This window comes from Mchenga conophoros, linkage group LG17 (genome assembly GCF_057382185.1).
Source record: "Mchenga conophoros isolate Kocher_MC1m ecotype Shallow Benthic linkage group LG17, M_conophoros_male_GT1.1, whole genome shotgun sequence".
Classification (NCBI taxonomy): Eukaryota; Metazoa; Chordata; class Actinopteri; order Cichliformes; family Cichlidae; genus Mchenga; species Mchenga conophoros.
This window is the reverse complement of record NC_140542.1, coordinates 2,585,096-2,606,113: the sequence shown is the minus strand read 5'-3', so window position 1 is coordinate 2,606,113 and position 21,018 is coordinate 2,585,096. Positions and strand designations below refer to the sequence as shown.

General features: G+C 41.2%; 1 long non-coding RNA gene across 2 annotated transcripts; it reads left to right on the top strand.

The window, feature by feature from the left end:
- The first annotated feature begins 6,238 nt into the window (after positions 1–6,238).
- Positions 6,239–10,942, top strand: LOC146554862 (uncharacterized). Of its 2 annotated transcripts, XR_014889097.1 has the most exons (5): positions 6,239–6,274; positions 6,396–7,012; positions 7,381–7,528; positions 7,890–7,977; positions 9,431–10,942. It is a non-coding gene; the product is annotated as an uncharacterized LOC146554862 (long non-coding RNA). The 2 variants fall into 2 exon arrangements; XR_014889096.1 differs by having other exon boundaries at positions 6,245–7,012.
- The last annotated feature ends 10,076 nt before the right edge of the window (positions 10,943–21,018 follow it).

The following is a 21,018-nucleotide window of genomic DNA, read 5'->3' as shown; positions in this document are numbered from 1 at the left end:
TAATAGCATTGTTAAAGGAGGCTAAAAGATCCTTTAAATAGAGGAGATGAACATTTAAGTGAGTTTTCCTCCATAACCGCTCGGCTTTACGACAATTACGTTTTATAAGACGAATGTTGTCTACTACAACATTTTTGTTGTCTTGATAACACAAAATGTCTCTATGCAACTATATTAACACATTCAGAAGAACAAAATATCACACAGCTCTCTCTAGACTTCCCCTGTACCCAACTAGACCTCACTAGCACTAGTAAAAGACCTTACTGTGAACTGAGCGTGGTACAAGACTGGTCAAATTTTTTTGACTAGTCTTTTATGACACAAGTACAGGAGTAGAACTTCAACTACTTTTCTTTATACCAGCTATAGAGTGTGTACAATAGACTTCCTCCTACTGTACTAAAATGAACCCAGAAATATTAGACTGGTGATATGAATTTTAACAAACGTTTACCCACCGGTGACAGGTAGCAGAACAATAATGCCATAGCTTCCCCACTTGGTCAGTAATGTTCAGGCTTTAAAGTAATGTCACTGGTATGGCACAGGAGCACCAACTTGAGATGCGATAAGGCATTATGACTTCACGTTTGGGAAGTTGTTGTGATGTTCGTATTTTTTATTTTATAAAGTATAGTAAGCATTCTGTGATAGACCAACACAGGTGGAGGTGTTGTCTCACTGACACATTTTATACTGTGTTCAGTACAAAGTTCTCACATTAATTTCAAATTATTTAACTCAAAATATTCATGAAGTACTCACAATTTTTTTCAAAATAGCCCTAAGATGAAAAGTTTCCTTTCCTGTATCAACGCTTTATGCTCAAGTTGGAAGATGGAGTTTCAATCACTGTTGATTATAGAGAGAGTAAAGCAGGTGATCTTTGGAAAGTATTCACTGCAGGTCACTTGTTCCACATTTTGTGTTTCAGCTTTATTCCAAAATGTATCAAAATTTAATTAATCTTCAGAGTTTTGCACGCAGCACTCCATAGTGACAAAGTGAAAAGATTTGTTTTAAATTCTTGTAAAATTATAAAAAAAATAATTGACAAAATATTCAGCCTTTGACACTCAAAACTGAAGTCAGTTATATCCAGTTTCTTTTTTTTTTGTTTGCCTGTCCCGTTTGGCTCTTTTGCCATCAGAATTATTGTCTAAAGGCGAAGAAAGATGCCCAACGGATTTACTTTACCAAATTGACCATCCCAGCCTTGCTGTAATGGTCCATTTTGTTAGAGTTTGTATTGTTGATTGTCATTTATGCTTAGAAATATTTAACCATATATTCTTAGAGGTGTATAATCAATTGTGTAGTGATAGGTTGTGTGATCTTTAACAGGCTGCAAAGGCTTGGTGTGTATTCCACACTAGAATGCACACCTACATCCTGGGAGCATGGGAAGAGGTCGTACCTTGTTTCATTGTTTTACGGTAGGATTAACGTAGTTGCGTCTGTTCTAGTCTAAGTGCTTTTGTTTATAAATGAACTGCTGGACTTCCTCACGGTGTTATCTAGGATGAGGGGGGGTCTACCCTCTTCCTGACCAAGGATGTTTGTTGTGTGCCTTTGTGCGTATAGGACCCTTTGATCAGCAGTAACACACACCCACACACACACACACACACACACACACACACACACACACATACACAGGCAAGGTACTCTTTGTGTGTATGTAGACGTCATATGTTAATGAACCTATGCATATTCATGTAACCTCAATAAAAGGGCAGTGGTACGGGAGAACGGACGAGAGCAACTGGGGTCAAGTGAAGGAACGGCACTCTGTCCGGTCTCTCCCGTGCACGAGTAACATGAAGAACTTTGCCTACTTGTGTCTTGCTTTGCAGTGTAATTATATTGTCTTCAACGTTCCAGCGGATGGGTTCAAGCTACAAACCTATCACATTTGATTCACCTTTTAATGTTTATTTTATTTTATTTTCACTTGCTAAATACGGGACAGACTTGACTGGGGAAAAGAAAGGGGAGAAAGAAAGAGGGAAAGAAAAACAACGGGGAAGAGGGACGGGGATAAAGCGCAAAAAATTTAAACCAACAAAACAAACAGACAAAAAATACAAATATCAATCACCTGGATCACCTGTTGAGAAAGAAAAAAGAGAAAAACAAGCAGAAGAAAGAAAAAAAAAGAGCAACATAATAAACAACATCACGATGATCTATGTGAATGTAACAGTAAATACTAAATATTAAACATTATTCTGCAGCACATAAGATCGACAGTGCACAAGTGTGCTTTGAGGTAGGAGCCAAAAAGGGTGTAGTTTGTGTGTGTGAGCACCCGTGTGTACACCTGTGAGCATGGACGCGCTTGTATTTAAAAGGTTCCTTCCTGTAATGATCTGCTAGAGGGTGTGGGGGGGGCACAGCCCCGTCCTCCAGGGCATGAAGCAGGTATGGAGGAGATCAAGACTCCAGACATCCAGAGGCCCTCAGAACACAAGAGACCAAGGAAGACCAACAGAGGGGCAGCCGCGCCACTGTCCCGGAAAGAGCTGAGGAGAGTCCCAGATGAGGGGTCACTCAGCAGCCGAGGAGCAGAAGCCAGGGGGGGTTGCAGTGACGCGCCCGTGAGCTCCTCCGGCAGCCAGCTGTGCCAGGGTGGGGTGCCCCCGGCCCACAGGCCGAAGTGGCTCAAGCAAGCCCCAGGCTAAAGGCCCCGACAAGCAGCCACCAAGGAGTGAGCCGGTGTGTACCTGGACGCCCATCCCCGGACACAAAGAACCACCAACGCACCGATGTCTGAGGGCGTCTGCCACTGGCAGGGGAAGTGGTGGTAGGTGGAGATAGGCCTCCAAACCTTGGAGGGCCTGAGATGTCCCCAGAGAGGTGACGTCTGATACCCAACCTGACATATAGACACAGACATACAGGCACACACAGACACAAACATCCATTCCCACCCTCATGCTCTCATATGCAATTACTCAGCACTCACCCAACGTGGAGACAGACATAAAGAGACGCTGTACACACGATCACACTCCCCAAGCGTACTCTACAAACCGGGTCTAGGTACCCTTGCCCCCGGAGGGGGAAACTGCACTAAGACCCAGGTAGTGTTACCCTTTTCCCTGCGGTGGGGAGAAGCAGACCGCCCCGGCTCGGCAGCAGCAGGGAGGCCCCACATTCCAGACCCCAATCGGACGGCCAACTTCTCCTCCCAGATTCCCCGCTCCAGCAGGCCGCAGAGAATGGGGGTGAGAGAAGACTCCAAACCTCCCTCGCCCGCTCATATGTAGTGTTGATACATGTGTGTTCTAAGGTGCATTTAAAACCCAGGAGGGCTTGGAGCTACCTGCCAGAGAGCAGCAGGTAAGCGCATAGCCCCTCCTGCTAGCCCTCAATGTCTACGTGTATTTAAAATTGGGAGGTGGGCAACGATGCCAGGGGTGAGGTGTACACCCTGATGGTCTTTTGGAAACCGTGTAGCGTTCCCACCCCCAAGATCCTATATGTATGTGTAATGAGAGTGTGAGTAATGTGAATGTCTAAGTTGTGGGATAAAATTGAGGCAGAGGCAGCCAGAAGGGGACGGGGGGATAGCCTCCTCTGCACCCTGGTGACATATCCCTACTCCAAGGCCCTGCATGTGTGGGTGATTGTGGTGGAGCGGGAAGAGGGAGGCAGCTGGAGATGGGGAGGGAAGGAAGGGAGGGGCAAGTGACCCCTCCCTGGGGCCAGCTCCCCCGCTGACCCCAGTAGGCAACCCCATACTCTGCAACCGCTCTGCAAAGGGGGGCCCAGGCCCATCTGGACCGTGGCCTAGTGCAGCAGTGCCGCCCGGACCCACAGAGCCCGGGACAGCCCACCCAACCCCACCACAGAGAAAACTGCATGCACCCCGTCATCCACTCATCTTCCAGACTACACAAGACAATAGACGCCCAGGCTGAGATCTTCCTCCACCTCTCTTATATCTCCCCCACCTGCAGAGTGAGTTCCTGGAGAGAGGAGACCTCCTGCAAAGATGTAACAGCCTCCCCCACCAGTTGAAGAGCCCCCCAGGTGGCTCGATGCACCGGCGGCACCCTGCGCCAGGGCCAGGCCCCCATACACCCACCCACCCACAACCCCGGCAACACACCAACTGGGACCCAAGCCCCCAAGTACCAGTCAGGGCCCCAGCCCAGAGACGGAGCACCCCCAGAACCTCACGCCATCCCGGACCCACCCAGGGGCAGCCAGGCTACCAGGTCAGTAACCCACGTCCGTCAGCACAGACCCTCCCCTAGCCCCGCTGCACGCAGCCGCGAGGAAACCATCACCTAAGAGCCAACAGAGCCCTTAATAGGACATGACCTCAACCCCGGGTTGAGCCCTCCAAGGAAGATGCTCCTGGGGAACCCCCCGACACCCCAAGCCTGTCCCTACCCCCACACCAATCACAACAGTGAAGGCGGGACCAAACTATGACCCCCCCCCCCCCCCCACCCCCACTAGGTGATGGAGCTGATCAAAGGAGCCCAGAGCAATTGATCTGATGTGGTGGCAGAGGCTGTATCAAGACTAATGTAATCTAATAGATAATTTCTATATTGGTTAGAATTAAGATTATTTTTATTTTTCCAGTTCATGAGGACTGTTTTCTTGGCAGGGCAGTGAAAACCATATGGGCGATATTCTTTTCTGAAGTGACATTATCTAAGCTGCCCAACAAACACACTAAGGGGGAAGTTGGAATGTTACATTTCAGACACTTCGATAAGTCTTCACATATCTCGCGCCAAAACTTCTGAACTGGTGGACAGAACCAAAGAGCGTGGATATAATTGTCTGGTGAATTGGTTTGGCAGTGTGAGCAGTTGTTGGTAGACGTAAAGCTCTTGAACATCCGATGACCTGTATAGTGTACTCTATGTAATATTTTGTATTGAATTAATTGAAGACTGGGATTTCTAATTAGATGAAAGGTTTTTAAGCAAATCTGAGACCAGAAGTTTTGGTCTAAGCTGACTGATAAATCCGCTTCCCATTTTGCAATAGGAAGTGATATTGATTCATCTGTTTTAGAAAGCATTCTGTATATTTTGGATAGTAATTTGGGGGGTTTAAGAGTAAGAAATTGAACCACACTTGGTGGTGTTTGTAGTTCAACTTGACCCGGTTTAAATTTCTTTTTTACTATGGATTTAATTTGTTGATATTCTAAAAATCTTTTCTTGTTGATCCCATATTGTGTAACTAGTCTGTCAAATGAAATAAATTCTGTTCCTTCTAGTATATGTTCTAAATATTTGATTCCTTTATCACTCCAATCTGGAAAGTTTATCATATTATTGTTTTGTAATATGTCAGGGTTGTCACAGATAGGTGTACGTTTGCATGGGATTAATGAAGACGCCGTCAATTTTAGAAACTCCCACCATGCTGTCAGAGAAGAGCTGATGTTGATGCTTTTGAAGCATTCATGTCGTTGGATGTTTGAGCTGATAAATGGTAGGTCTGAGATCTCTAGATTATTGCAAAGTGCTTGTTCTACATCTAGCCAAGGTTCATCTAAGAAGGTATGTTTTAGCCATCCTGAGATAAACTGAAGCTTGTTGGCTAAGAAGTAGTGCTGAAAGTTAGGCAGTTCTAATCCTCCTTTATTCCTGGTCTGTCATGGTCCTGGGCCATGTGGGCCCAGTATTCTTAGTTCCTTGTATTTTTGTATTTCGTTCCTTATTTAGGCCATGTTTCCTGAGTTGCCCTGTTGTGTTGTTCTTTAAGTGTTTTCCCTTCGTGACTCTTACCCCCTGTGTGCCCCTCTGTGTATTTATGAGCCCTCGTCTCTCTTTGTGTTTTATTCTATGTTTTCCCCAGCCCGTTATGTCTGTGTTCTCCCCGTGCTCTCTCTCCTCCTGTCTGAACCTCTGTACTTCCTGTTTTACTTTGCCCGTCTCCCGTTAGTGTTGTGTTCACTCCTGCCGTGTCTTGTTATGATTATCAGTGTCACCTGTGTTCCCCGTGTGCTCCCACTTCCCTCGTTAACCCTCTGTGTATTTATGTCTGCGTCTCCCTCAGTTCTGGGTCGCGTTCTCCCTCATGCTGCGTGGATTTCCCTGTGTCTCTCTGCGAGTGTTAGTTATTGTTCCCGGTTTAAGTTTTGTATTTCTTGTAATCTGCCTTCCAGCAATAAAGCTGTGATTTTGAGTTTATCCCCTGAGGCAGTGAGTTTGCATTTTGGGTCCTCATCCTGCCTGCCACACAGCGACCATGACACACTGAAAAAAAGGGACTGGCCATCTCTTGGATTTATGTAAGCATCTTGCATGTATTTAACACAATTGCCTCATGTTTTAAAGATAAATGTAACTATATAGTGTAAAAACTACATGATATGCAGAAAGGGTGTATTAAATTGTTTATATCATGTTCAGGTGAAGTAAGTCAATAAGATAGCAACGTTAAATCTCGTGAAACCACGCGTGATTTCATCTCGCGGGCTTTGGATCGTGGTTTAAAAAATGCATCCATCTCAGTCAAGTCGAGCAGCCAACTCTACGTTTTTTGGTATGTCTTGATTTTTTGAATTAATATTTACCATATTTCAGCCAAATGTAGTTAAACGTCTAAAGTGCCGCCATGTAACATGCTAAAAAAGAGCCGTTAGCTTATTTGCTGTTTTATCTGTTGTCAAAGAATTGGCGCTTTTTCATTTGAATTTATCTTTGGCACAAGAGCCGTAATATCACATTAAACCTAATTACAAGGCACTCATAACATAATTTGGTTTTCTGTGTGAATAGATTTGTCAACTGACTCTTCAGTTACATTGTGTATTTACTGCACCGTGGTGTTAGTGAGATTTTGGACATTGAACAGCTTTAGCTAATATCATCAGCGGCATTATGCTAGCTTACATCCCTACCCCTCCTGCCCTCACCTGCTGTCCTTTTGTTTTTGTTTTTGTTTTTGTTGATGCACATTGAGAGACCACATCTATTCTGCATTTCACCAGGAGTCAGCTGATGGATTGTGGGTTCAAGGTGTTATGGTAAGAAAGTATATTCTATTTTCGCTTAAGGTTTCTGTAACTTAATTATAATAGGTTTTTTATAATTATTAGGTGCATGCATACTCAAATAGACCACCCTATTAATACAACTGAGAAATCCAAAATCTGCCATAGGTTTAACTTATACCTGTATGTATTGCCAGAAAGGTGATTACTGGACTCACATTAATGCACACTTGAACTAAAATGAGGTTGTAACTTGTGGGTTCTTGGGTTGCAAATCAGAAATAAACATTTTTTTAATCCCATAAGATCTGGAAACACAGTTTTTATTCAACAAAACATTACTGATTATTAACCAAGCACAGTGCCTGCTGTTATTTCAAAATAATTTTATGTCATTTCAGATGAAATGCAGCATTCCAGTGCATCCCAACCATGCCTTTACAGGTTTCTGACGGAGCTGAGTTTCTCTCTGACAGTCTGCTGAAAGTGTTTGCAAAGTGATCGGGGGAACAGGGCACAAAGCTAAAGGATGTAGCTGCCATGATGACAGTAAGAACTTTAAAATTCTTTAACTACAAAGTGTATATGTATTGCATTAGGTCAGTAAAAGATTTTTATGCTGCATCCATTGAAACAGTCAACTATTACCTGTGAGTACTGATTCCACCGAAAGGATGCCATAATTTTCGTCATGCATTTACTGGCCCACTGAGAAAAATTGATCTTTTTAAAAAAATAAATGTTCTGGAAACTATATATCCATAAAGTGGATGTCAAACAGGAACTTTTGATATTGCTTTGTAGATGCTGGTGTTGCATGTTGACTGGTTTAAGTTTTGGTCTGGGATCATTTTCTTCTGTGCTACTGAAAAGTTCACAAATCTCTGTTTTCTTTGTTATAATACTTTAGGATGACATTAATGCTCAAAGGGAGTCTCATCAAAGTGCTCCACATCTGTGTGAAAGACAATTGCAACATCTTGGTGCAGGAGTTCATGGTGAGTGTTTTATGAGTAGATTGTGGCTTTGCAACATTTAAAAATGCATTTAGTTATCCACTTGATCCTCATTGGACCAGTTAGGACCAGTAGTCCTCTTTAATAATTTGAAGTTCACATGAGGCCTGGTAGTGAACTCAGCCGCCGGCCCTTGAGGCCTGTAGAATAAGGAGGGGATGTTTTTCTCATTATCATTTAATATTTTAATATGCCATTATTAGTTCCTTAGAAGTATATAACCAGCTTTGCATTAAGCATGAATTGAAGTTTTTGATCTTACATTATTCTTTGCATTACAGTGATGGTGATAACTTTAATTTGATCTTTCTTACAGGTACCAGAATAATAACATGATTTTCCATTGCAGATGTAACCATGATCATTCCATACACATTGCAGTTTGTTGCTCATTCTAGAGTTGTGCTCAAGGTAATTAAAGGTTAAAAGCTACAGCCAGCGCGAGTCTGGCTGATCTATGGAGGGCAAAGGCTTTGAGCTTGGAAGGCCGCACGCGCTTACACAGCACTTATAAGATGTCATTCTTGGTGATTTTGTGCTTAGTCATGTTTTAATATGTTTTAAGTAGAAGTAGCTGATCCAGCAATATTCATTTAATATTATATACTTGATTTAGAGCAATACACACTGATGGTCTTAATAAATGAAAGAGTCCTTGTAGTTGCCATGTTGTGTCTCAGCAGGGTACAGACGGCTCCAGGAGAAGGGGGGCAGTTAGCGTCTGCCCTCGGGAAGGAGACAATGTTATTCTTTGTGTTAAATAAAATTGTCAACATTGATTGTATTACACCTGTCACTACGCATGAGGGGGCGTTCTAATACCCTGATTTCATAAAACTATGGAGATGTGTTTTTTGAGATGAGATCTGAGACTGTCTGCATACAGTGTCCATCTCCCACGTGTGTGATCATTAAATCATCGTTTGACTCAACCCGACCGGACCAGTGTTGTTATTGTGGGTTTTTCCTCTGGTGTCCATCTCCAATATTTTTGAACCATAACAGGCCCCACCCCTGTATTAGGGGTCACATCAGTGTGAAAAAACTTTAAATTTGTCATTCTAGTGAACAAAGGAAAATCCCACCAATATTTACATTAGCTTTTGTTTGAAAAAAAAAAAAAAAGACCAACAGCTAACCAAATTGTGGGGCTGAAAGTCTAAATTCTAACATCTTCTGAGTGACAAAACCTGGATTTCTGATGGGCCGGTGTCTTTCTAAGAAAAACCTAATGTAAAGCATTTGAAATTATGTTTTTCACCCTCTCTTAGAAACTCTGTTAGACCATGAATGGCAGCATGGCAGGCAACTCTTTGGCTATAGCTATTTACTATGTTGCTTGCATTGGTTTAAATTACTCTAACATTAGAACTGGTAGATTCAAAAGAGATGAGTTTAAAAAGGAATCTTAAAGAAATGTTTTGTTTTTAACCAGGACTTGACTGAGGCCACTGCACAGATTGAGAAAACCACAATGAACATCTGTCTCCAGAGGATGCACCAGGCAATGACTTTTCTGACGTTGGCATCATCATCGAGGGTATAGTAGTTCTTCAAGATCTGGATAACGTGACCTTTGCAGTAGCCATGCTGTTTGGACCTTTTTTATTCCTTCAATATGAGTTACCCATCACAACTCTGCTACACTTTTGAGGTGATTCAAAGGGTGGTAATGGAGTTGGAAGCAACTCAGCTCTCAAGAAAAGCTCACAACTAAGACAAAACTGCTCCTGCAACGAAGCTCACTGTTATGCATGTGAGGTGACCAGCTCTAGGTGAGAAGACATTTAAATCTCACACTTGTTCTGCTGCATTTTTGAAGCTCAATTCCAGGAACAGATCGCAGGGTTCATTTTTATATACACTGCAACTGCCATGAGGACGAGCCGTTTTTTTGTTGTTGTTTGTTTTTCCTTTTGCTCTGTACAAGTTCTCTGTCTGTTTGGCAGCATTTTTAAATTTCTCTTTGTATTTTTTCTTTCTTTTACTAGTGAAGAGATGTAGCATGAACAGTTATGCAGTCTAAATATCCCATATGGGCCGTGTGAAATGGTATTTTCAGTTTCATTCAGTTGAAGTAAGGAACGTTGAATATTTCTAAGCTTGCTGTTTTGAACCAAGATGTCACAGTATGATCAGTGCCGTAATTTTTGACAGTCACTGTATCAATGTTATTTTTGCATCTCTTGAATAAAGGTTTTGACCTGCAAGTGCTAATTTCTTTAGTTATTGGGGTAAAATGGGTAATGTTAATAGGAAGGTGTTTGCCAATTCAGTAACCTAATTTAATGTTAATGGAAACTAACATTACCTCAAATTGTTTAGTTATAATTGTTGTTTAACTGAATCTTGACGTCAGAGGCCTTAAATAGAATGTTTTGTATTGTTCTTTCCCAACATTTTTCAAAAGAAAGAGTCTAATTTCTTTGCTGTGATTGATTCCAGAGAACACGGAAGAACTGACATTATTTAACTGTTGGTTTATATAGATTCAGTAGTGGAGTAATGTCAGTTTAATTCTTTACCTACTGTCAATGCAGTGAAATTAGACATTTTGTTTTGAAAGGTTACTGGTGGATGCCAGCAACCATCTTGGAAGAGAACAATATAATCTGTTATAAGGCCTCCATTTGAAAATTGTGTATTTGATACTAGAATATAATAGCAAAATGTAATTTGAAGATAACATGTAGTATTTAAGTGACCAAGTAGTATTGGGTAAAAGTTATTGAATGGTGTTGGGATAAAGTGAGAAAATTGTGAAGGATTAAAATATTTCAAGAGCTCAAATTACTTCATCAAAACATGTTTAAGTCACATTTTATCAACACAAATTGCACAGGTTTATTGAACATGAATAAATTGTGTTAATTTAACTCAATTGTTTAAGTTGCTGCCAAAGCAAAACATCTGTGTGCAACAAATGTCCACCATTGAATTAAGTAAATCCAACAACATATTTTTTTCAGTGCATGGTCATTTGTAGTGTTTTTAAGCTTATACGTGGGGGTTTATTTTTCCAAAGGAATTTGGACATATATGAATCTAGAGATCTGAACCAATCTTGTGACGGTTTAGTTGGGATCATTGAGAATAAATAATTTATTTTTGGTAAGACCATCATTTTTATAGTGGCAACCCTTCCCATGAGTGATATGGGTAGACATTTCCATCTAGCCAGATCGGGTGAATCTCAGTGTCTGAAATGTCGTTCAGCAGTGAGCTGCTGACCAAAAAATAATCCAGACGAGAGTAGGAGTGATGAACATGTGAGAAAAAAGTATATTCCTTACTGTTGGGGTGAAGGGAGCGCCATGCATCGCATAGGCCAAAGTCCCTCAAGGTTGAGGTCGCCTCCAATAACAAGTGTGCCATCTAAGTGTTCAGAGAGTGCACTGAAAAAACCGTGAAAGAATGAGGGATCATCAACATTTGGACCATATACACTTACAATACATAGTTTTTTATCAAGTACAGATAGTTTAATGATTAAGAATCTACCCTCTGGATCTATAACTGTATCGAGTTCTGTGAAATTAATATTTTTATGTATTAAAATTGCTGCTCCCCTTTGTCTAGAATTATAACAAGCTGAGAACACATTAGGAAACTCAGGTGTTTTAAGTTCATTCGAACCTCTAAGAGGTCTGTGGGTCTCTTGTAAAAGGACAACATCTGCCTGTAGTTTTTTGAGTTGGTTAAATATTTTAACATCTTTTCTCTGGAGCCAGCTCCATTTATATTCCATGTAACAAACCTTAGTGCGCCCATCGATGACTGTGTATAACTAGGGGTGTACGCTGTGTGTGTCGCTTAGACAGGTGGCGAGATGCTCCCTGAGTCTGACTACGTGTTTCAGCTTTATTCCAAAATGTATCAAAATTAAATTAATCTTCAATCTCAGAGTTTTGCACACATCACTCCATAGTGCCAAAGTGAAAAGATTTGTTTTAAATTCTTGTAAAATTATAAAAAAAAATAATTTACCAAATATTCAGCCTTTGACACTCAAAACTGAAGTCAGTTATATCCAGTTTCTGCTGATCATCTCTCAGATGTTTCAACAACTTTACTGGAGACCACTTGTGGTAAATTCAGTTGATTGGACGTGATTTGGAAAGCCACACACCGGTCTATATAAGGTTTGTATGAAGGCTCAGCTCTGGGGTTTTCCAAAAGACACCTGAAGGACTCTCAGACCCTGAGAAAACAAAATTGTCCGGTCTGATGAAACAAGAATTGAAATCTTTGGCCTGAATGCCAAGCATCATGTCTGAAGGGAACCTTGCATTGTTCATCATCCCTACACTGAAGCATGGTAACGTTAGTGGTCTTGCTGTGGGGCTGTTTTTCGCAGAAGGTACTGGGAGAATATTTAGAGTTGAGGGAAAGATAAAATGCTGCAATGTACAGAGACATCTTTGATGATAACCTGTTCCAGAGCAATCTGGAGCTCAAACTGGGGCGAAGGTTCATCTTCTAACAGGACAGCAAACCTAGCCACACAGGCAAAATAATGAAGAAGGGGCTTCAGGACAACTCTATATATTTTGAGGTGAAAATGAATTTAATCCATTTTGGAATAAGATTGTAATGTGACAGCTCTGTGAATACCGCTGTAGTTTCTTTTCTTGTTGTTATGCTTCAAGTAACCATGTCCTAGCTTTAGATTTGTGCTGAAGAGAGAACATTAGGTGATATTAGTCTTCAGCACCACCTCACTTCTTTAATCAAAGAAGTGAGAATGCCGAATGCTTTCCACCTAGGCTCTGTATATTTTTGTCTTTTCTTCCTCTTCTTTTTTTAATGCTACAAATATTAGAGAGGGCTCTGAGTGGACACTAGTGATGTGCGATACCACTGATTTCCTTTCCGATCCGATACCAAGTAAAATTCAGGGTGGTATCGACTAGGGCTGCACGATTTTGCATAAAATGAGAATCACGATTTTTTTGCTTAGAATTGAGATCACGATTCTCTCACGATTTTCTTTTCCAATATAAATATTTCTTGCACTTATTAACTGCACATCAACTTCGTAACAGTTGAGACTGAACATAAAAACAATAAATAAATATAAAAACAATACATGTCTCACATGTTGTCGTTGCTGCAAAATGTTGTACTGCTTGTAATTCCGTTGCTCAACACTGCGTGTATAAAGCAGGTAGTGCAGCATTTTTTAAATAGTTGCGGGACGGCACTGTGCAGCGTTTGTCTAGGGTGTTGATCATTTTCCTAAATCCCTCATTTTGAACAGTGTTGATGGGAGCCATATCTTTGGTCAGGTGATAAGTGATAGCCTCCGTAATTGCTTTGTGCCTGTGGGAGTTCGACGGGTATGGGGAAGCGCTGTATAAGGTTCCCGGTGGTTGACGGGGACGGATTTTCTCCTGTCACTTTCTTGGCCTTTACAGCTTCGCCATGTCTCACGTGCTCTCTGTTGTTTTTTCCCTGCCAGCTAGTGATGTGCGGATCGATCCTGAAATATCGATTCCTCCGATAACAATCATTTATGTTCTAGAATCGATTCTCACATTAAAATATCGATATTTTAGTAATTTAGGGTAAATTTGTAGTTTATCATTAACAGGAACACAGTGGAAAGAAACTATAACAATCGGATTGTCAACATTCAAAGGAACTACTTCCTCTTCCGCCTTTCATAGTCATGTGCGAAATACAGCTGTATAAATGTGTCGCAGCCCCTTGGCATGCGCACTCACAACAATGGCTGAGCGTAATTGGAGTCATGTGCAGACTTATTTTACCTCCAGAAACAGCTGAGACGTGGTTTGTGATACGTGTGGCAAAAAAGTGCTCCAAGAGTGAGGTGTTGTGGCCATACTAGGGAGACATTCAAAAGGGCTTTTGGGGGGGGGGTGTTAAATACATTTTGCAGTGTTTATTTATCGGATAAAATACGTTAAATGTCACCGTTATTATTGGCCGGCCCGGAAACAGCGGGGGTGTCCAAATTCAGAGGCTGCTTCCACCTGAGGACGCGGCCTTCGCGGTCTAAAGAAAGCTGGGTAGTACGTCACGAGCTCCCTCGGTGGAGTGAAACTCTGCCGTCTGCTCCTTGCTATCTAAAATATAACCGGGCGCTGACGTAAACTCTTCTGTTTAATCATTTTCTGTTTGACGTTCATTCAGCTGTGTGAAAACCCTGAAGGAACCCTCCCGAGGGATTAATAAAGTTTAATTTAATTTAATTTAATTTACTCTAATCTAATCTAATAATTTAACAGCTAAGCCAATTTACTCACGAACAAATAAAACACTGAAAAAGCCAAACAATAACATTTTTAAGTTATCAAAGTGAGTTATATATCATGTTTAACCCGAGTAGCGAAAGACCGCGGGGGTTTGAAGACGATGTGTCGGCTCAGATGTTTGAAGTTTACACATTCTCACCAGAAAATATGTCAAAAGTTTTTTTGCGACCCAGAAAGAGAAATAAGAGTGATATTAAAACTAAGTCGCTGGAAAAGTCATTGGAAACTGGAATTGGCTGGGCCGCGCTATGAATTCTGCAACATGGTTTTTCAATTTTGTTGTCCGGTTGGAAAATCGGGAGAAATTCGGGATTTTCTGGAGGGGCACTGAAATTCTGTATTCTCCCTGAAAAATCGGGAGGGTTGGCATGTATGGTTGTGGCAACATCACTAACCTTGTCAAACACCTCAGAGTAAATCATATCACAGAATATGACGAGCGTATGTTGAGGCGAACTGAAGAGGAGGAGAGGGACAGGTCCTGCTAGGGCGAGACAGACGTCTCTCATGGAGTCCTTTAGAGCTGCAGGCAGGCAACGTGTTCAAATAGCGCACAGTTAATAGCACATTAATAGCACACGATTAATTGTGCAGCCCTAGTATTGACGATACTGATCCGATACCGATACTTTGTACAAAAGCTTTATGTTTCATTGTATTTCATAATACAATATATAATTGCACTATGTAATTGTAATAATAATATAATAATATAGCTTCATAATGATTACAGGACATCAGACTACTTGTTCTTATTGCTTAATAATGCAGAATAATCATATAGAAATAAAAAACCTGAAGTTGTGTGCTATTTGAACACCTTGCCTGCCTGCAGTACTAAAGGACTCCGTGAGAGACTCTCACCCTAGCAGCACCTGTCCCTCTCCTCCTCTTCAGTTTGCCTCAACATAAGCTCGTCATTTTCCGTGATATGATTTACTCTGAAGTGTTTGACGAGGTTAGTGGTGTTGGCGCATCTTGGCTGCTTACGGAGGTAAAATACGTCCACACATGACTCCGTTTAGGCTCAGCCATTGTTGTGAGTGCGCACGCCAGGGGCAGTGTTGCCAAGTTAGCGACTTTGTTGCTATATTTAGCGAGGTTTCAGAGCCCCTTAGCGACTTTTTTTTCTAACAAGCAACTATCGACAAATCTGGTGACTTTGTCTGGTGTTATTGGAGACTTATTAACTTTTTGACGTGAAAGCACGTATTGCTCTTCTCAACAAGCAGCGGGTGCTGCCGTGGGCACCTCGTCCATGCCAAAGTGCTCACGGGCGGAGGATAGTCTTCCCCCAGCTGCTGTCAGGGAAGAAGATGTTCCCACCTATGCGTCCAAACTGCAAATGAATCGCGCATGAGCGACGCCTCTGCTCCCGCACTGACTGTAACGCAGTCAGTTCTTCTTTTACTGTTATGCTGTTTTGTGGATCACAAGGTTTAAAACTACTTAAACACACACACAGACAAACTAACTCCCCCAGAGCGCCTATTTCGGGTCACTTTTGCCGGTCCAAGCCCAGATAAAGGAGCAGAATAAAGGAGAATTGTGACATAAAAAACCCCTAAAAATCACTAAAAGAAATTTAATTTGTAATTCTAAATAAATTCTAAATGCATTTAGGACGTTTTTTTACTCACTTTATGTCTCTTCTTTTTTTCTGTCCTACAACGTGGGTTACAATTACATTAGCATGACCAATTATGCAAATTAGGCGATGACATCATTTAGAGACTTGTAGAGACTTTTAGGATAACCAAGAGCGATTTTCCTTACTGAGGAGTTGGCAACACTGGCCAGGGGCTGCGACACATTTATACAGTTGTATTTCGCATATGACTATGAAAGGCGTAAGACGAAGTAGTTTCTTCCAGTTTAGACGATCCGAATGATATAGTTTCTTTCCACTGTGTTCCTGTTAATGACAAACTACAAATTTACCCCAAAGTACTAAAATATCGATATTTTAATATGAGAACTGATTCTAGAACATAAATTACTGGTATCGGAAGAATCGATATTTCAATATTGATCCGCACACCACTAGTGGACACAATAAGAAAGGGACTAAAGAAAGCAGTTTCTGTCTAGACTGAGCCCTCTGTGGTCACAGAGCTTCTACAGCCCTCTGTGGTCACAGAGCTTCTACAGCAGATCCAGGAGGCCACCTCTGGTCACTTGTTTAAAATCACTGAAGACGTAGAGATATTCAAAGATATGTGAGAGATGTCGTTTCAGAGATAAAAGATAAAAAACTGTTAAAGCTTATATTATCCAGTACATTATAATTCAGCAAATTCAAAGAAGAGAAGCTTTCCAACAACTCTTCCTGCACTTTCAAGCTGAAACATCACAGCCTGCCATCAAATGAGCTTCCAAATGTGAGGCTAAATCTCAGTTTTGGTACATTTGCCAGTTCTGTTCTTTTTAAACGATGTTTTCTTTAATTATTCTAATCACATTCTAATTTATCTTTGCTGATAATTATAGACTGCACGAGAAAGTTAGTCATCCATAAAGCCAATTTACATGCTGTGTGTAACTCTTGGGGGATTAGTCCCCACAATGTGCATGATTATATTTGCGTGTGTGTTTGAGTATGTGTGGACTCAAATGGCTGAGAATGAGCAGATAAAAGTAAAGAATCAGGTCAGGATCACTGAGCAGGTAGTTCCACACTACAGTAATGCTGGAGTCCAGGCTCTGGGGAGGCCAGTTCATGACTGATAATGTTCCATTGTATGTGTGCGTCTGTGTGTGTGAAGCTGAGATGTTCTCAAGATGGTGATGCATGATGGATCTGACTGTACTTTCCCGCATTCAACTTTGATCAGATCACCAACAGTACTGGCTGGAATGCAGCCAAAAACCATGACAGGGGCTGCAGTTTGGGGATGGTCATGTTCTCTCTCCTGTTCCTCATCACTGCCTGCTTTCAGCTGCATGAGACACTCTTGGAGAAAATCATCGCGGGGGCCATCTTCCTGATATATTTCCGGGATCTCTGCTCTTGATCCTAAATTGTGGCTCTCACACTCATTAATCCTCACCCTACGTCTTCCTATTGCTTGTAAAGCAAGGGTGGTGGTCTCTAGGTGGAGGCCTTTGTGCACTGTATGGAGTTTTGGGGTGTTTTTCTTCTTGATATCAGTGGCATCTATGTCCTCCTATGCCCAGCTTATTATTCCACCTGCCTATCTAATAGGGCAGGGGTCTCGAACTCCAGGCCTCGAGGGCCGGTGTCCTGCAGATTTTAGATCTCACCCTGGGTCAACACACCCTATTCAAATGATTAGTTCGTTACCAGGCCTCTGGAAAACTTCAAGACATGTTGAGGACGTAATTTAGCCATTTAAATCAGCTGTGTTGGATCAAGGACACATCTAAAACCTGCAGGACACCGGCCCTCGAGGACTGGAGTTCAAGACCCCTGTAATAGGGCATTTGTATTGATGACTAAGGTCTTATTCCTCCCACATAACAGACAGGTGTGGCACAGATCCGGCATCAAGCTGGCACTTCTGACTGACTGGTGTCATGGCAGGATGTATGTCACCCAGATGTGGGCCAGGTCTGGCAATGATGCACTATTTATGTTCCTACTTTCCTATTTTAGTTAGAAGACCCAAATGCCATGTTGCAAATACGTGTTTAATATTCACACTGAAGGATATATCCTGGTCAAAAATGACTCTGATATTCTTCACAGTGTTACTGGAGGCCAAGCCAAGAGAGTGCCATCCAGAGTAAGAATCTGGTTAGATTTTTAGGGTAGAGTACAGTCACGTCAGTTTAATCTGAATTTACAAGCAGAAAATTGGAGATCATCCAGGTCTTTATGTCTTTAAGACATTCCTGCAGTTTAGCTAAATACAACATACAATGTGACGTCATCCATGTATAAAGGGGTGGCTGATCGTCCCTCCACTCCTCAATCTCTATATATATCTACTCTGTGGGATAAGCAGGCATAGGGGTTCGAGGGCTATGTAAAACAACAGTGAGGGACAGTGCATCACTTTTGTTTATTTCACAGTTGTGACATACAGTTATTTTGGAGTCGGCCTCCAGTGTTGTGTTCCACAGTCCCACTGAGCACACTACTAGCCTTGTACAGTGTGAAGTCCTCCAGTGTCTATGTGTGGGTCAGTCATGGATTACATTTTTTTTTTTATGCACAGTATGGCTCTGTAAAGTTAATATAAACTCTTGAGTGGGTGGAAATTTCCCACAGGCAAAGATACATCTGTGAGAGTTTTAATTTTCAGCCTAAAACAAGATACCACACCAACCCCAAGGCTTTATTCAGAACACTCCAAATCCTGAAGCTGCAGCTTAAAGGAAAAACACAAAAGCCATAATGATAAGCTCAGAAAGAATGAGAGTTTCTGCTAAGTTGCACAATGAGTCAGTTGTACTTGAAAACCCAGCCATGCCTAATGCCTCTACAGTCATCTATAGATGGGGATAAATATAGTAGACTGAGAAAATTTGTTATGTACTCACAAAACTAAGATGATTTAATTCTTGTGGTCTCAATTCAAATTTCTTAGATATTTGTGTTTGAAATGAGAGATTTCAGATTTCCCGAACATGTGCTTGGTTTGGTAGTAGTGCTTTGTGACAGCACTCTAAATCTTTGCTGGAGGGTTGGACCACCTTTGTGCAAAGAACAACATCCATCAGGCCAGAAATATTTCACAAGTGTAACGGTGATCACGCAGAACAACTTTGTGCTGAGATGACGCTTGGTGTGACGCTTCCCGCTAAGGGCTTGTAAGCCAAATGTGAGTCGCTAGACAGCCTCATTGCAGGAATAAAGAGTTTAGGTTTTTACATTCATTTGTACCACATCTCTACACAGAAGCTTTTCCAGACTACAAGAACTCATTTGAAAGTTAGTTTTCCAGACATGGATTAAGCACTTAGTTCATGTCTGGGAAAAGGACTTTAATTTAAACCCTAAAAGCAGTTTTTGTTTTTGCAGGAAATTTCATAATTCATTTCAAATATGCTCTTGAATGATTTTATATACTTAGAGTTTCACAGGGTTTGTGTTGTGGAAAAGGCATTTGCTGAAAAGCTCTGTATAAGAATAAATAAACTGACAACCTGAATCTGAATTTGCAATGTCCATTTTCACTGATTTAATTTCATTATTAAGCAGATTTAATTTAAGGTGCTTTATTTTGTCATCAGCTGTATCAATTGGAATTGTTATTGAAATAGTACATGAATTAGATTAACCCTTTAATGACACTTCTTCACTTTGGTTTCATAGCCTCTCTGCTAACCTCCTTTCATTTGTTTCCCAGTCTGCCTTCCTGTACTGCTCCAGGTGTCCTGCCTCAGTGGGATGGCTGGGAACAAAAGGCCTGCAGGGCATTGAGAGGAGACTGCACGTAGCAGATCTGGAAGGAGATGAAGAGGAAGTATGCAGTGGTACATCCTTGGTAGTGGGTCATACCCTATGACACACTGAGGTATTCCTTTTAAATGTTGTGTGCTACGGTACGCGGTACTGACACTGACTGTAATGTCATGATCCTCCTGTCTCTCAATACTGGCATCACTCATGAGCAGTTTAAATACCTGGGAGGTTTGGCACTGTCAACAGTTTCATATTACAACTTCATTTGCAACTTCTGCTTGAATGAAAAACAAGCATAGCTACAAGATTAAGTAACAAAACCCCAAAACAACTTCCTCCTACAATTATAGGAGGAACTGTCACCAAGTGCTTGCTAAAAGAGGGTCGTTTGATTGTTGGGGTTTTCTCTGTATTATTGTAGGGTCTTTACCTTAAAATATAAAACGACTTGAGGTGACTGCTGTTGTGATGTGGAGCTATATAAATACAAATTGAATTGAACTAAAAATGTGTATGTCCTAAATTCTCTAAAATAGGCCAAAACACAAATCATATTGAATTGTGGCTTTCAGAATTTGGAAAATATTTTAATTCTACTAATTTAGGTTCAAATTATATACAAATAAATGTAATTATGTTTATGAAAACAAATAACTTTGTTGCCACTTTATTATAATTTTTAAATTCTAGGTTAATCTTGGGAATTTAAGACCTCTGAAGACAAAAATTTCTACACTTACTGAATAATCTAAATCTGCTAGCTTAGAAGAACGTTTAAAACTATAAATACCAGAGGTGTGGACTCGAGTCACATGACTTGGACTCGAGTCAGACTCGAGTCATTAATTTTATGACTTTAGACTTGACTTGAAAAAATGTTCTAAGACTTGTGACTTGACTTGGACTTTTACACCAATGACTTGGGACTTGAATTGGACTTGAACCGGTTTACTTGAAAAGACTTGATATTTTACCCCAAATATAAAATTTAACATGCATATTATATAGAGATTGAAAATGTGACGTCATTCACGGGTAGAACCGCAAAGGATTCTGGGAACTCGTGGCAAGCGGTACTAGCGCACGCAGGCTTTCAATTGAAATCAGTCACACAGCGATAAAAAGAAACACAAAAATGTCAAGAAGCTGTTGTATTATTAACTGCAATAGCCGGTCGCATGACAGCCACGGGAAGCCGACGGGTAAAGAGATCGGTTGTTATCGGATTACGTCGTTGAAGAGAAATTGTTCGAGCCATGTTTCCAAAGTAACAAAGACGCGACGGATGGCCTGGATTGCAGCCATTCAAAGACCAAATATAATGTCCCAGAACACTCCAGCTCACAGGTTAGTCTGCTCCAAGCATTTACACGA